The sequence below is a fragment of the Triticum aestivum genome, chromosome 3B, assembly GCF_018294505.1.
Source record: "Triticum aestivum cultivar Chinese Spring chromosome 3B, IWGSC CS RefSeq v2.1, whole genome shotgun sequence".
In the NCBI taxonomy this organism is placed as follows: domain Eukaryota; kingdom Viridiplantae; phylum Streptophyta; class Magnoliopsida; order Poales; family Poaceae; genus Triticum; species Triticum aestivum.
This window is the reverse complement of record NC_057801.1, coordinates 339,991,358-340,007,510: the sequence shown is the minus strand read 5'-3', so window position 1 is coordinate 340,007,510 and position 16,153 is coordinate 339,991,358. Positions and strand designations below refer to the sequence as shown.

General features: G+C 40.3%; 3 long non-coding RNA genes across 5 annotated transcripts; all 3 read right to left on the bottom strand.

The window, feature by feature from the left end:
- Positions 1–6,530: 6,530 nt before the first annotated feature.
- Positions 6,531–7,530, bottom strand: LOC123069852 (uncharacterized). The gene is made up of 2 exons (XR_006433092.1): positions 7,462–7,530; positions 6,531–7,183 (listed from the first exon to the last, which is right to left on the bottom strand). It is a non-coding gene; the product is annotated as an uncharacterized lncRNA (long non-coding RNA).
- Positions 7,531–7,642: 112 nt separating this feature from the next.
- Positions 7,643–11,684, bottom strand: LOC123069851 (uncharacterized). Of its 3 annotated transcripts, XR_006433091.1 has the most exons (7): positions 11,591–11,684; positions 10,527–10,684; positions 9,840–10,433; positions 9,333–9,483; positions 9,116–9,198; positions 8,446–8,671; positions 7,643–7,721 (listed from the first exon to the last, which is right to left on the bottom strand). It is a non-coding gene; the product is annotated as an uncharacterized lncRNA (long non-coding RNA). The 3 variants fall into 3 exon arrangements; XR_006433089.1 differs by lacking the exon at positions 11,591–11,684 and having other exon boundaries at positions 10,527–11,472; XR_006433090.1 differs by lacking the exons at positions 9,116–9,198; positions 11,591–11,684 and having other exon boundaries at positions 10,527–11,470.
- A 16-nt stretch (positions 11,685–11,700) lies between these two features.
- LOC123069850 (uncharacterized) lies at positions 11,701–13,827 on the bottom strand. Its single transcript, XR_006433088.1, has 3 exons — positions 13,551–13,827; positions 13,057–13,184; positions 11,701–12,646 (listed from the first exon to the last, which is right to left on the bottom strand). It is a non-coding gene; the product is annotated as an uncharacterized lncRNA (long non-coding RNA).
- Positions 13,828–16,153: the final 2,326 nt, after the last annotated feature.

Below are 16,153 nucleotides of genomic sequence, written 5' to 3'. Positions count from 1 at the left end.
GGTAGGGAGGGAAACGCGGTGCTCCCAGTGCCACTTCGCCTGGTGCACTGAGACATTGATGCGCTGCCGCGATCGGCGGGAAGACACCGATGGAGGAGGGGGGCAGGGGGAAGGGGTGGTGGGGGACTTGCCCTTGCCCTTGCCGGAGAAGAAGCCCATCACGATGGCTAGGGTTTGTAGTCGACGGGGGGAGCAAAGTGGGGTCGTGAGATGGGGACAGAGGCGTCTGGAAGCGGAGGAGGATGGCCCGCACCGCACACTCGGACTAAAAAAGGCTGACCGAAGTCGCTAACGCGTGGGCTCGTGGTAGGCGGTCGTCACTAATAAAGACGGCGGCGGTCGTTGGACGGCGTCAGGTGGAGATGCGACGGACACCAAGACGACGTGCGGTGTGCCCGCGACGACACATTTTAGCCGCAAATGGGTCCGCACAGACGTGAACTGGATACATTTTGGAAATGTGGCGGTGCGTTGGACTAGCACATTGCTCTAACCTACAAGCGATTTATAGAAACCGTAGCGAGATGCATGGCCGCTGCCCCGTCAACAACATGCTCGGTGAGGAGCCGAATTCCTCCATCTTGGAAGCGTCGACAACCTCGTCCCACCTGCCGAAGTTTCTCCATCAAATCTAAAATTCAAGAACGCTGGATGATTTGAGGAACGCTAGATTCTTGACGGCGTAGTACCGTAACAAATCTAAAATTCAGCAGGAAACCTTTTGTTCAAAATCAAAGTGGACGAACCGCTGATACGTACGTGCAGGCCGCTGTTGTGGATCACTGCAACACTGACGGGATGGACATTCTTGCCGGCAGGGACAATGGTGCCTGCAAATGCGTCTTCAATCTCTAGTAATGCTCACCGCGAAACCTCGGCTTCCGTTGCTCGCGCCACCATCTCTCAGGCCCTCCATTTTTTCGATCAGACGATAGTAGTGGTAGAAGAAAAAGCAGAAAAAACTAGTAGGGAAACATAATAGATAGATGATTCTATTATGAGGGAGATGCTTGTTATTAGTATATGCGAAACAAGTGCTAGACGTTGGCCGTAGTAATTGCACGCCCGTACTATTGTATGCGTGGACGAGACAGTGAACTTTACCTCTGCAAAAACGACTTCATCACGCCACAGTTCAATTACTAGTCTCTGTAGCAGTACTGTCTTTGTTTAGTTAGACGAAAACAGCAGGACCCGTCGCAATCCATTTACTAGTAGTCCAGAGGTTGGCGAACATTGTTTGGTTGGCTATACAAAAATTGCAGTTTTTACAGTGCCCGTCCAGCACATCTCAACCCAGAACTTTTAGTAAATTAGTACCATCCGTCAAATTCAGAAATTTGCCCGAAGTAGCTCCTGTCGCCCCTGCCACTTGAGAAAGGCCCAACTGCTTTTGTTCTGAGTGCGCCTGCAAAGCAAGAGAGTAGGCTGCCATTTTTAGGCCTGCGATTTCAGAAAGGTCTGGTCTATCATTCCTTATCTGTTATGGCGAAATTGAGTAATTGATAAATTGGAACCTTATCCACCTAAAGATGTGGATCCTAAAGCGAACGAACGGTTCTGATAACAACCATCCGAGCTAGTGTGGTGTATATGGAAAATGCATACTACCATTTAGTGGTAGTTACCTCCACCTTTTCCACCACAGGATTCTTTTAGATCCGTGCGTTATATGGGTAAATTGTTTGAGAATCTAGGTGCCTGGGCACCTAGATCTGTTATAGTAAGTCATATTCATTAGTGCATGGCATAAATTGACAAAATAATGGCTTTCCATATTTCGTTTCCATGCACTAGTATCCCTAAATGGTCAATGATTTCTTTCCAAAACAAAAATAATCTGAACACTCCTACTTGGATTTATATATACGTGCATGTATCTAAGATATAACGACGTGTACATGTTATTTGACCATGATATCAGTTAGTGGGTATTATACCTAGCAAAAATATCTACGTCTTGTCTTATACTCAATAAAAATATACACATAAATGTCATACCTTTTAACAAGTATGTGTTAGTGTTATATTCAATAGAAATATATACATACATATACATACCTCGACGTGAATATACACATGAATATACATACCTTGATGTTAATATACACAAGAATATATACGCGTTAGTGTTATACCCAATGAAAATATTCACATAAATATATATAACTCGATGCGAATTTAATTTGTTTATACCCATAAATTTCACACGTTTTAATAAGCGGTGCATGTACCCGAGATATGCACGTATATATATTATTAGACCGTGATACCAATTAGTGAGTACTATACCTAATAAAAATATGCATTTGTTGGTGTTATACCCAATGAAAATATGTATGTGTTTGTGTTATACCCAATGAATATATACGTGTTGGTGTTATACCCGATGAAAATGTGTACATGTTGATGTACGTGCTTAAAATGTTGCATATTATTTTTTTAATTAATTATCTTGCATCTACCATACATACCAAAATGTACGATAAATAATTAATTACAATTTCCTATCAAGAAGGGACAAATAATGACAGGTATTAATTAGACAAACATTATTACTTTTCATAGCAGTAACGTCATGCAAGCAAATAGGAAAGTACTATGCAGGTATGCATGCAAAATTTAAACACATCTTATCAACGAAAACTAGTATGATTCAATGACATCTAGGCAAAGAGCCTGAGCACCTAGGTGTCTCAAACTATAGGTGCCCAGGCTCCTTACTTAGATACCGTTGGATCATACTTGATCTCGCTGTTAAAATAGGTATAGACTTTGCATGCATACCCACATTATTACTTTCCTATTTGTTTGCATGAAGGATGGAAATTAATAAAGGTTGCCTAATTGATACGTGTCTTTATTTTTCCTTCATGATAGAAATTACAATTAATTATTTAGCATACTCTTTGCCATGTATGGCAGGTATCATGGTCTAATAATTGTACATGTTGGTATGTCGGGTACATATACCGCTTATAAAATATGTGACATTGATAGGTATATCCAAAAAAATCACATCGAGTCATGTATATTTATGTTTATATTTTTATTGGATATACGCGTATATATTTATTTGTATATTCGCATTGTGCTATATTTATGTGTATACTTTCATTGGGTATAACATCAACACGTACTTATTAAAATGTATGATATTTATGTGTATATTTTCATTGGGTATAATATCAATGCATGCAAATTTGCGTTAGGTATAATACCCACAAAGTAGTATCTCGGTATAATAACATATACACGTGGGTATCTCGGGTACATATACATATATACATACCCAAGTATAAGTGTTCAGACTATTTTTATTATAGAAAACAATCATGACTATTTAGGAAACTAGTACATGGAAACAAAACATGAAAAATCATTATTTTGTCAATTGTACACCATGCACTAATGAATAGTACTTGCCATAACGTGCGTAGGTGCCTAGGCACCTAGGTGCCCCAAACAATTTATATATGACAAATTTTATCTACAAGCAGTGGTAGTTACCGGATTATACTTCTCAATTTTAAAGTTCACGGAGTATACTTCTCAATTTTTCGAGTATGGAGTATTAGCATATAATTATTGGAGTATGGAGTATGAAGTATGGAGTATGAAGTATGAAGTATTAACATAAAATTAGAGTATCCCCTATTAACATTTTTTTGCTACAAATATGTTAGAAAAAAAATTCTATGACCCAAAATATGGTGTTTAGTATGTAGTATATAGTTTGTTTTTGAAGTATGGAGCACATGCAAGTACTCTTCTTTGTAGTATATAGTATATCTTTAAAATTTAAGTACTGAGTGTATGTGTATCTTCTTTGAGATGGGAGTATATCACCCTGCAAAAAAAAAGCGGGAGTATATAATTTTTTCTTCTAAAAGAAACCTTTATATGTAGTTTTGTTTGAACCTAAAAATTGAGTGTGCAAGAATGCACTTAATTTTGAAGCAGTGGCTTGAACCTTTTTTTAAGCTCGTGGGAGTATGTGGAAGATATGGTTTTGAAGAAGGGAGTATGTGGTCTATATACTTTGTTTGAAAAAGTAGTATGAAGAATGTTATTTGCGGCAGGGTACATCTAGTTTGAGACACTCCATATACATTATAAAGAACATGATATCTACATATGTGAATCATACGTGATGACATGTATGCATCACAGATTCACAGGGAGGTCGCAAGCATCGATCATGGCCACAAGCATCAGGCATGCACGCGTCTTGCTACGGCGCCGTCGTCGATAGTGCCTGGCGTGCATGCCTACCTTGGATGGCTGCTCTGCAATCACATGGTAGGAGAGGCATGAAAAATCACACCAGCAGATCTACGCTTGAGTCTGTTGCCCGATCTCCATTGATGTACCATCGGATGCTTATGATCCACCGCGGCCGCACGGCAAAAAATTCCTGACCAGATCCCATTGAGAAAATCCATTAATTATACATAACCTAGCAATCTAGATCGTGTATGTAGTTACATAAATTGATTAACCTTGTTTCTTAGTGAACGATGGATCGGAAGATTGAATTATTAGATAACTCACCTGGAGAAATTTGTCAAGCGATTGTGATCCATCCAAATGTGTGACGGCGGCAACGCGACCATGCGATTATTTAATTCATGCTTTCAGCTGTTGGTTCAACCAACTAGAGGATAATATACCCGCTGTTCGTGCAAATAAAAAAACTAGAGGATAATATACCTATTGTTCGTGCAAATAGCAGAGTTTGGTACGACCAATTGGGTTGGTAAAGAAACATTGGTTCGGTAACCCGTTTAGAAACGCACGAATCTAAAAGAATCCTGTGGTGGAAAAGGTGGAGGTAACTACCACTAAATGGTAGTATGCATTTTCCATATACCATCCTACCACCCGGTGGTAGTTACCCCACATGTCTTATATACTAGCATGTGATACTATATATACTATTTTATTATATTAAATATGTTCGTATACTATATCTAAGATATTTCAAAACAAGTTACATGAAAAAATTGCATATGAGCCCATAGTTTTTGTTATATTTGTGAAATACGTACATATTTGTACGTAAAAAAGAGCATACTCAAAAATGGTACATACTACCTAAAAATTTGTATATATACTATCTAATCATTGTTATATACTACATACTACACGTACATACTCTCGGTTTCAACAGATACTACATACAACATACAAAAGTAAGTGGTGGTAACTACCACTGCTTGTAGGAAATATTTGTCCTATATATATATACACACACACATACACACATCTGGACTATTCTGTTACGCGTAACAGAATATTCTGGTGCCCTACTTGAACTGATGAATTCAAGCGGTTGAACTGATGAAATTCGAGTGGTTGAACTGATGCTTCCCGTTGCTGTTAAAAATCGTCTTCTTTAGTCCAATTTTTTTTCAATTTTTATTGTCGAAACGGGGCGTGTAATATATCGTTCGAAAGCTCTTGAGATCCACATTACAATCTTATAATTTGTTTTTGCAAAAAAATAATGATTTAAGAGCAGTTTTGAAAATACCATTTTTTTCAAAACCGAAAACGCGAATCGTAATTTGGACTTAATTTTCAAACGATTTGTCGGAATTGAGCAAATGAGATGGCATTGGAAAGCTTGTGAAAATCCGCATCTTCCATATATCTACTATTTTTTCAAATTCTATATGTTTTAAAAGTAATTTGAAAAACGGTGAAATTCTGGGCGAAATGTATTTTCACTGTTTTTGCAAACGGTTTGTCGGATTGATGCAAATGATACGGCGTTGGAAAGCTATGGAAAATGCGCAACTTTTGCGTATAGAAAGTTTTTTCTAATTCTTTACTATTTAAATATGAGTTTAAATACTGTTAAAATTGGTTTTGAACGCGTTTTTTTAAAAGTTTGTCGAATGGGGCAAATAATATATCGTTGGATAGCTATCAAAAATGTGAAACTTAGTCATGTTGGACGTTTTCTCAAATTTATAATCGTTTAAGAGTAATTTTGAATACGGTGAGAGTCATCGTGTTGTTTTCCCGTTAGAAAAAATAGAGTCCTTGTACTGATCTATGTGTGTATTTGTACTGATGTATTTTTCACTGAGTAATTTTAAATGGTTCCAAAAAAATGTACTTGAACTGATGTCCGCATAGTTTTTTACCGAGCATGTTTTCACAGACTAGACTTTACTCCGTTTTTGTATGTTTTTGCATGGTTAATATTGTTGAACTGAAAGGATAGCAGAGAGAGCACTAGTAATGCATGAACTCACTATTTTCCCTCAGTTAAATTTCCTAAGGGTTCGTTTATTTTCCGTTCGAACTTACCACCTTTATCAATTTTGAACACTTCAAAATTTGCCAATAATTTGAACTATTCACCACTAGCACAGATAAGTGGGAAAAGTAACGGGTGTACTTACTGGTTAGTAATACATGAATGCCTAGGTAGTTATACATGAACTGAGAGCATAAACTTCATTGAGCATTTGAAACACATAACATACACAACTAAGGTGAAAAGCTGCGAATGCTGATGGATCAACACTGTAGATTTTGCAAGCACTTAACAGTTCAATGTCAAAAGAACATCCACACATGCACGAACTTTCTAGATGATATTGTTAAGTTCAACTTGTAAAAATACAACTTGTGTAGCTTTGTCAGCAACACAAAAATCTATAGAAAAATGCACCCGTTCTCATGGGCGTATCAACAAGCATGTTCAGAGCACAATTTCTTCTACCCTTCTCCACAGAGAAACCACTCAAGTTCCTCTTCTTTTTCTCCTCGATGAGCCATGTGGAATTGAACTTGTTCTGGCTGTCCACATCCAACAACTTCCATGAGACGAAGTTGTGGTCGAGAGGCCACAACCTTGGGCGTTTCCTCAGCAACTCATGCACCAGCCTAGGATGTGTTTGAGGTGAGACGACCACACGACCACACATACACAACACCGAAATGCGAAGCATGGTCGCGGCCACGCACACACAAACACAACACACACACATATGCGCAGTGAGTGACTCAATGAAGACATGCGTCTACACGATCACGTGGCTTCCCGTGGAAGGTGCAGCCCACCGTCGGCAGTGGTCCACGGAGGGGATTGAGGGAGCAGTTCAAAGGCTGGGAATCAACGAGGTCGCAGCAGTAAATCGGCATGGTGGGGGCAACATATTCAGACCTGTCAATTGTTAAGACAAATATGTGAGTTCAGAGCTAACTTATGGTTTAGTATCATCATATTCAGAGTGAATTTAGTTGCTCATAGTTAGCATGAGTTCATGGGAGAAAAAGGTGATACTCAAGATATTGAACTAAACTAAAATTATATATTGCACTTAACTAAAATTATATATTGAACTGAACCAAGAGGCAGTACAGTGCTCATTCTGAAGCATAACCACAAGCACTTGTTTGTGCTATATATGAAGATGGATACACAAAGGAAATATAACTCACCGTCAGGAAGTAGATGTACTGAAAAGCATACAAAAAATGAACATGTGCATCTTGTTTTTGCTGCAACCTACAAAAGTAGGAACAAATATGAGAGATGATGTTTTGTCAAGGAGAACTTACCAAGGTCTGGCATTCGAACTTTCAAATTTATGTGCTACTGAAAATTGAGAATAAGAGCATGCCTCGACCAGATCGACGACTTCCTCGGCTCCGCGGGCGGCCTCTCATACAGCTCGAGGGCAACACAATACACACACGAACTGACCAGAATACACAACACGGCCGGCTAATTAGACAAACTAATAATTAATACAACAAACATGTGAAATTGCAATGCTGAGAGCAAAACTACATATTGTAATTTCAACAAAGAGAAGAGCAGATTCCTTTTCCATGAACAAACAGTACAAATCTAATCTCAGTCCCTTGAATTCTACATAAATTTATTCCATTTATAAACCCGAACTGAAAATCAAATAAAAGCTTAACTCCTTCACAAAACCACCAAATGTACGCACTTTGTTACTGCACATGAAGGTAAGGAAATACCGAAACCAGCAACTCTTGAGTCTGAACTGAGGTAAACGTTTTTGCTGAACTTTTGGGTGAGTGCATGATTTACTTTGGCTTGCCCAGCTCTCTAAAATCCTCAATAAATTCTACCCAAGCACAACTACTTGTCCATACACATGCTCTCGACGTTCTTGTTCTCGCACCAAAATCTCAATACAGAATAATGTCAAAGGTTGCAGCTTCCTAAATTCATGATCTGTCAGTACAAGAGCGAAAGTACAGGGGTGTGTTTCTTCACTGTTTGGTTTTATAGGATGCAAATCAGAAACTGAATTATGTAGTTATGTTTTTCCCTCATATCTGAATCAAGTGCAGCACCAGTTCAATTCAAAATAAATTGACAGTACAAATGGTAGACACGGAGATCTTCACCATGCGGAGCCGGAGAGGAGAGATTCAAAAAGGATGTACCTCACAATAGATGGGACCATCGTAGGTAGGTCCCGTGCCAAATAGACGGTAGCTAATCCTCACGATGACGACTGCTGAAGCAGGGCAAGCGTCGAAGGCGCTACTCCAGGGAGCTTACACACTTTGTAAGATGTACTGAAAAAGCCTAAAAAGTTGAAGTGAAATGTTTTGAAGCTCCAGGAAGCCTCTCGACGAACTGAAACTTCGTGTATCCCAGGAGGTTGACCTGCAGAGGAGCATGAACTAGAACATTAAGCATCAACTTCTCACAATTTAGTTACATATAATAAACAACCACAAGCACTTGGGATAGCTAGGCATATAAACATGCTTAAACAGGAAGAAATTCTACATAATTTAGTAACATATAAACAAGAAGTGCTGATCTAGGCATATAATAAAGAGCCTATACATGTTGTATCTACAAGAGCTTGTACATGATATAGTTGAAAGAGAAACTAACTAGAGCAACATTTTTCTCTTCTCACAATGAATAAAATTTTTCTGTATGTAGAAGGACTAGCAAGGGTCTCAGGAATCAACTAAATTTTCAATCAAATCAATATTCATCAGCACTAGTATAGCTGGACAAGAAGCTCAGAATTGCAGCCGCACACGCACTAAACTTATAGAAGTTTTACTTTGTACCTTTCTAGGTGATATATCTTACCTTACATGGTTTGAAAACATGAACTGATTATATGAAGGAGTACAAGGGGAACGGCAAAAGTCTCATCCAGCTCCAACAAAATTCTGTAGCATCACATGTGCTATACACGTTTAGGTAAACGGAGTTGCCAGCTTCCTCCTTTTAGGTACTACTAGCTCCCAGAAAAATTCAGAAAATGGAAGGCGGATAGGTCTAGCTACTCTATTATGAAGCTCACCTGCACACGTGAGAGGGATGGAAACGAAACAACAGCAACATTGAAGATACTGGTGCTCCTTCCTCATCCATACCCTGCTCCCACTAATTCTCACCCTTCTCACGTAGTCGTGTTTGCTACTTTAGTTGCAGCCCCAATTCCAATAAGAGGTCTGTAAAATTAATTGACCAATATCATGTTAACAAAAACAACTTATTTCAACGGGCACCCATGACAACTACAAGTAGCAAGTGGCATAATGAAAATAAGCCTAGTATCAACTCTAGCAAGTAGCAAGTGTGAGCATTCAGATTTCTGTATGCCATTTCAGTGTGTATCGTCATTCCATTGTTCAAGATCCCAGAAAACCGAGGCGGACATGGCCTCGTCAATCCTAAAATTGATGTATATCTTTTATGTTATGAAAAGCAAGTGGTATCATCCATCACACACACAACAATAATTTATGTAGTCTATCATCCATCGTACTTCCATTAGCACTGCACACAAACCGCCATTAGTACTTACATTAGTACAACAATAATTTCTTTGGTCAGACATCCATTACCCTAACCCAAAATGTACTGCCATTAGCACTGCACACAAACGGCCATTAGTACAACAATAAAACAATTAGTCAGCCATGCATTACCCTAACCCAAAATACTCACACGGATCTAGCAGTTTCAGAATTTTTGCATTACATCGAACTAAACTGAATTGAACAGAAATAATATATTCGAAATGAAACTTATTAAAAGAATTGAACTGAAATAATTTCAGTAATTGAACTGAACTGAAGAATTTAGTAATTGATAGTAATTGAAATGCTAGTCTTTTTTGTGTGCACTGAAGAACTGCTACAGGAAATATACTAGCGAGAACAGAAGATGTGTGGCGGCGCCGGTGTAGCACGGCGTCCTCGCCGGAGAAGAAGCATGCCAGCACCCGCCACCCAGCTTCCGCCGCCAACGGCCAGCAGGGCCACCGCGGTGAGGAGGGCGGCCCAGAGCGCTACCTTGCGGAAGGAGGGGTTGGGAGGTGGCGGTGCGTCCATGGGACCTCAGGGGGAAGGCGGCCGGATCTCGGAGGGAGGCGTCCGGAGCTTTTTTTGTCAATGGCCTGTTGTAACATTGAGCATGTAACATGAACTTGTGATAAGCAAGCACAAAATCATGAAGACAAGAAACGGAACTAACAACACTTCATAAATACCTTTAGAATCCAAACTTTTGTTGAGGGAGAAGACTACAACTCTCTTTTAGCATTTTCAAGATGACTTTATTGAACGCACTTAAAAAGAAAAGAGCATAAGAACACCCTGAATTTAGTTGTATCTGCCACCAGTCGCAGTCCTCGAACACGTCGCCGTCCTGTACGCCCTCAGGGCGGCTTTGGCGCGGGAGTTGCTGGCCGAGGTGAACTAACTGAATTTTAAAGGAAGCAAACTACACTGCTGCAAATCGGTACAGTCAAGGAGTTATTTTTTACTTCTTATAATTTATCTATTGAACTGAAGTAAAATATGGGAACTAAACTAAGTGTGTCACTGAAATAAGAACATCAGTTTATTGGAGGAATTCTCACTGAAATAAGATAAGGAAATGAAAGACATCTTAAAGTTTGCTATTATACAGACTATTAATTAGCTTTAGAGGACTCACGTCTAAGGCATTTAACACATATTTTTTTATGTTATTTGAGACATTCATTTTTGTACTTTTCTAACAATCATACTTGAACTTTTATGTTATTCAAGAGTGCCCTCATATCTCAATTTTTATGTATCATACAATATCATTAACCATAATTGAGAGAAAAGAGGATTTTGCATACACGCCGATGGTGCTAATGCCAAATATAATCAAGCCATGCTCAACATCCAGTAAGGATGAAAAAATGTAAAAACAATTCATGTTGTTAATAGATCATACAGCCTCAGTATTCCGTACTTAATTATTTCACAACATGTCAGGTATTCAGTGCATCCAAGGTAGAACGAAAAATCTAAAATCCTACTACAGCAATATAGCGAACATGTGGCGGGCATGCATTTTATGTGCTACCCACCGCCCAAGCTTAAATCATGTGGCGACAAATCCTAGAAGAACGAGAGAAAACTAAATCCCAAATTAACATGTCAGATCAATAGATATATTGTAAGCTTGATGTACAAGATCAAAGAAATAAATAGGACTATTACAAAGAACTGGTTACAGTGCGTAAACTTGCCTTAGGCACAGAGGCATCCCGGAACTTGGCCGTCCACGACAATGTACCTGAACTCGGCGTAGACTGGTAGTTGAACTTGCTAAACATCCACACTAGCACCAGCAGCAGAAGCCGCGGTGTCGGTTTGGTGCTTGGCATGTAAGATGATCCGGAAAAAAAACCCAAAGGTGAACTAAAATAAGAAATTGTAGTAAACTTAAAATAAGGTTTGCACTGAACTAAAACTAGATTTTGAACTGAACAAAAATAGATCTTTGTTTAGGCATTTAAGCAAACGCCTGACGACAAAAAAAAGTGTAATCGCATACCTAAAATAAATTGCCAAAAAAAATTGTAATCGCATGCCTAAAATGTTGCAACAGTATTTTCTGTAGAAGCCTTTCTCCTATAGAGGGCATTTTCACATGCTTTTCCTTGACATTCATATTGCAACAGTGTTTATATAAAAAATGTCTTGATTGTAAGGCATCACAGCAAGTGTAAAAGTTTTTTCCAAATGACATTAATCACTAAATACATGCAGTTGGCTTGATCAGTGTTACAGTAATGCCAATCAACTTATGCTATAGGAAGAACATGGAAACACAGATGAAATTGGACTTATGACCGGCAAATAGTTGAACTGAACAAAATATAAAGATGCACCGGAAAAATTTGAATAGGGACGGAGACCCACCGACGGAGGTAGCGTGCTGAGCTGAAGACGCCATTTGTGCAGGGCCAACACCGGGCCTACACTGTACTGTCAGAAAGGTGTACTTGTACTTCTCAAAGTAATGGAATATGGGTACTTTCTCCTCTAACTTTATTTAATTCAAGTATGACACACACATCAGTATTTTGAGCACTATGATTTTTGTAGCTCTCAGAAAATAAAGCCTGAGAATTATTCAACAAAACACAGGAAAGTGAACAACAAAATAATTTTGATTTAGCAAGTGATATGTTACTAACTAGAGTAGCAAAGCTGCCAAGCAAATGTACTGACACACTCAACATCAGGGAATTTCCATTTCTTACAAGATCAAACTGCGCCAGTTCATGATGCAAAGGCTAGTTGCCTGGCTCGTCATCGTCGAACTGAACCCCGCACCCCTGTCGATCTGCTGAATTTTTTATAGTATCGGTTAGATACAGTTCCAAACTAGTACCTGAAACCATCCCCAAATATGCATGTCAAGCTTCAGAGTTGGAAGTAATAAACACCCGGATATGCATGGGCTTATATGAGTATCGATGAGCTACGAAATAAACAATCAGATATGAATTTGCTTCAAGTCAGGATCGGTTTTTTCAATTTGATGCATGTTTGCACTATAGAACTGCTACTGGTTTGCAAGATGGACTTGAGTACTCCCTCTGTAAAGAAATATAAGAGCATTTTAGATCACTACTTTAGTGATCTAAACGCTCTTAATAGTGATCTAAACGCTCTTATATTTCTCTTGTTAATTTTTCCATTTTACTCCCAAAATCATCACCACAGAAGAAACACATATGCATTCCAGTGTACCTTGACGTTGCATCGGCTTGTACTGAGGGTGTAGATTAGAGTGGCCGAAAGAGGATACAATAGCACGCACACACCACCGGATAAGTCTAGTGTCTCCAGAACATATGTATACATGCTCACATCTCCATCTACAAGGAAGGATAGATGAATAATTGATAAGAAAAAAAAAGTATGCTAGAATGTAAACCTGGAATTGGAAAAAACAAGTAGCAATGTTTTTACGGAAAAATGCCCACGGGTAAGTTCCACAGCTCTTTCAATTTGCAGCCACTAACAGAAACACTAATAGAGAAATAGCAAAGCACCATCTTTTTGGTAATACAGGAAAGTATGAAAACACCATAACAAGTATGGACTACTAACACATATAGGCTGAACTATTTTATTTTGTGTAGTAACCGCACCATGAGCTTGAAATAGTTCACATAGACAGTAAAGTTTGGAAAAAAAATACAAGTGCACCGTAGGTAATTAAGTGTACATATATCACACACCTCTCCCTCCTGGACTTCTTCTTCTGCTCCAGCTTTCATTAGAAGATCCAGTCCCAAACCTTTTGTATACAAGATAATTGATAGCTACGTTTCCTAGTATCTTGAAATATACATGAGTACAATAGATCAACCAAATAGGGAACCACGTAAGTGATGGAGAAGGCAGAGAATTAGTTCAACATCCAGTCAGCAATTTAAAAGTAAAGAGGGAACAAAATGTAGTTGAGCTATACTGCTTCACACACAAAAAACTTGAACTTTACAAAATCAAACCTGCTTAGCGACGAACTCCAGCTTAAGTTGTATCCTGTATGAAAGCTTTATCAAGACCAATCCAGAGAACCAGAACTACAGGAATTAGCAAATTTGAACTTTTAGTAATTCATTCCATCGGCAACTATGTAAATCAACAACAAAATCGAAGCAACAACTGTAACCATATTTGAAAATCGCAGAAGCAATACATAGGTGTACTGATGCGCGGGGAATTTTAGAATTGATGCAAAGAGGTGCAGGTGGCTCGAGCGCCATGAGCAGAAGGTCGGGAAGAAGCTGCACTGTTGGACTTTTGTGTGTGCTCGACTTCAACGGCTGTGTAGCGCTTGGTGAAGATGGTGGCCGCGATTCTACTTGGACTGATGTCCGCGCTCCACTTGGACAACTGCCAGTAACCATGGTGGATGAGCTCATGACCGAGGGTGGCCAAGGCGACCAACGAGAACTGTAGTTGGCCATGCTTGTTCTGGGCAGCGAACTCACACGAGGTGGAAGTGATTACGGGAAGCAGAGATCACAGGTGGCCTTCATCTCGCCGCCGGACATGGGGTGCTCGCGCTCGTGGATGCCGAGGACGGGACCGACAGCAGAACATGACACTGTTGAAATTAGACAGCATTGACAACAAAACAGGACACTAGTGAAAAAAATCCTCCAGAAAATGGCTGTTCTCCTAGATAGAAATCAGGGTGTATGTCTTTTCAAAAATAGGGAGATGGATTGAACTGATTTTCTAGGTATGGTGGAACTGAAGGAAATGATTTTCAGAAAGGGGAGGTGGATTGAACTGAAGGCGTCGGTGAGGGCGTTCGAGGACGGGTGGCCGCGGTGGGGGCGCAGGCCACCATGGATGACGGTGCACGTCACTGGGCGGACCGCGACGACGGAGGCCGTGTGGCGGAGGGACAATGTGGTGGCATTTTTTAATTCAAACTAATCATTTCTTTTATTTCGAACTAATAATTTCTTTTATTTCAAACTGATCATTGTTTTAAATTCGTACTGGTCATTGTTTTTAATAAAAATCATTTTTTCCTTTCAAACCAGTATGTGTGCATGTGTTGGAAAAGTGAGGTACCAGTCAGTCAGTCATGTTCATGAACGGAGGGATCCTCGCCATGTCTCGTGTGCCAGGTCTACTCATTTTACAAAATGAACCTTTTTGACTGAACTTAGCTGTACAGAGAGTGCATGCGGTTTTATTAAATTATGAGAATGAATAAATTTACACACCAAACTGACAACAGAATACACACCAAATAATACTGAGTTTAGTACAGAAATTCTCTTTTCATGCCCTGACGATATTTTCTTCTCTGTGTATCGGAGAACAAAGAACAAAAATACACACCGAACTGATGATAGAATACACATTGAAGAAAAAGGAATTTCTTCTCTTTGAACTGATGATAGAATACATACAGAACGGACAAGAGAACAATGTCTATTAATGTTTTTGCTTTTTTTCATGAATTGACGATTTTCTTACACAAAAAACCATGTACTGACAACACTTCTTCAGCTTAGTGCACAATGTTCAGTATTCTTTTGTCAGGTTATTTCATGGAAGGCGGTACAAGAAATCAGTGGCAATAATCAGAGTTCAGTTTTCAGTGGCAATAGGTGTAGTAAGTGAAGTTGAACTGACCTCGTCCATGGCAGGAATTTGGTTGGAGGGGGATCCGGGCCGGGGCCGGGGCCGGCAGGTGACGGCGTGGAGGCGGGCGGATCCGAGGCCAGGGCAACGCAACCTCGTTGGATCAAGGAGGCGCGGTGGCCGCAGAAGCTTGTGCGGCACCGACGACCGCGGAAAATGGTGTGTGGAGGCCCGGGGTGAGACGCCGGGCAGCGTCGATGCAGGAGAGGTGGCAGAGAGGAGGGACGCGTGCGCCGGGCGGATCAAGGCGGCGGCGCTTCGGTGGGAGGTCGGAGAGCGGCTCGTCACCGGAAGGTGGAGGGTGCCGCGCGTCGGCTGGAGGTCGGGGGCGGCGCGTCGGCTGGAGGTGGAGGGCGGCACGTCGGCGGGAGGTGGGGGCAGCTCGTCGACGGGAGGTGGGGAGCGGCTCGTCGGCGGAAGGTGGGGAGGCGGCTCGTCGGCCGGACGTGGAGGTGCGGCCGGATAGTGTGGGGGTGTGGCGTGGGGCACGCTGGGTGATGGAGAGGAGTGGGACGAACGGGCTGCAGGGGTTGGGACGGGGTGTTTTGTGTCTTGACATAACTTTTCTCTGTTTTATTTAAATCGTGGTGTCGTGCTCTATATAGGGACGGGTAACAGAATAATATTCTGTTATGGGTAACAGAATAGTCCAGCCCTATATATATATATA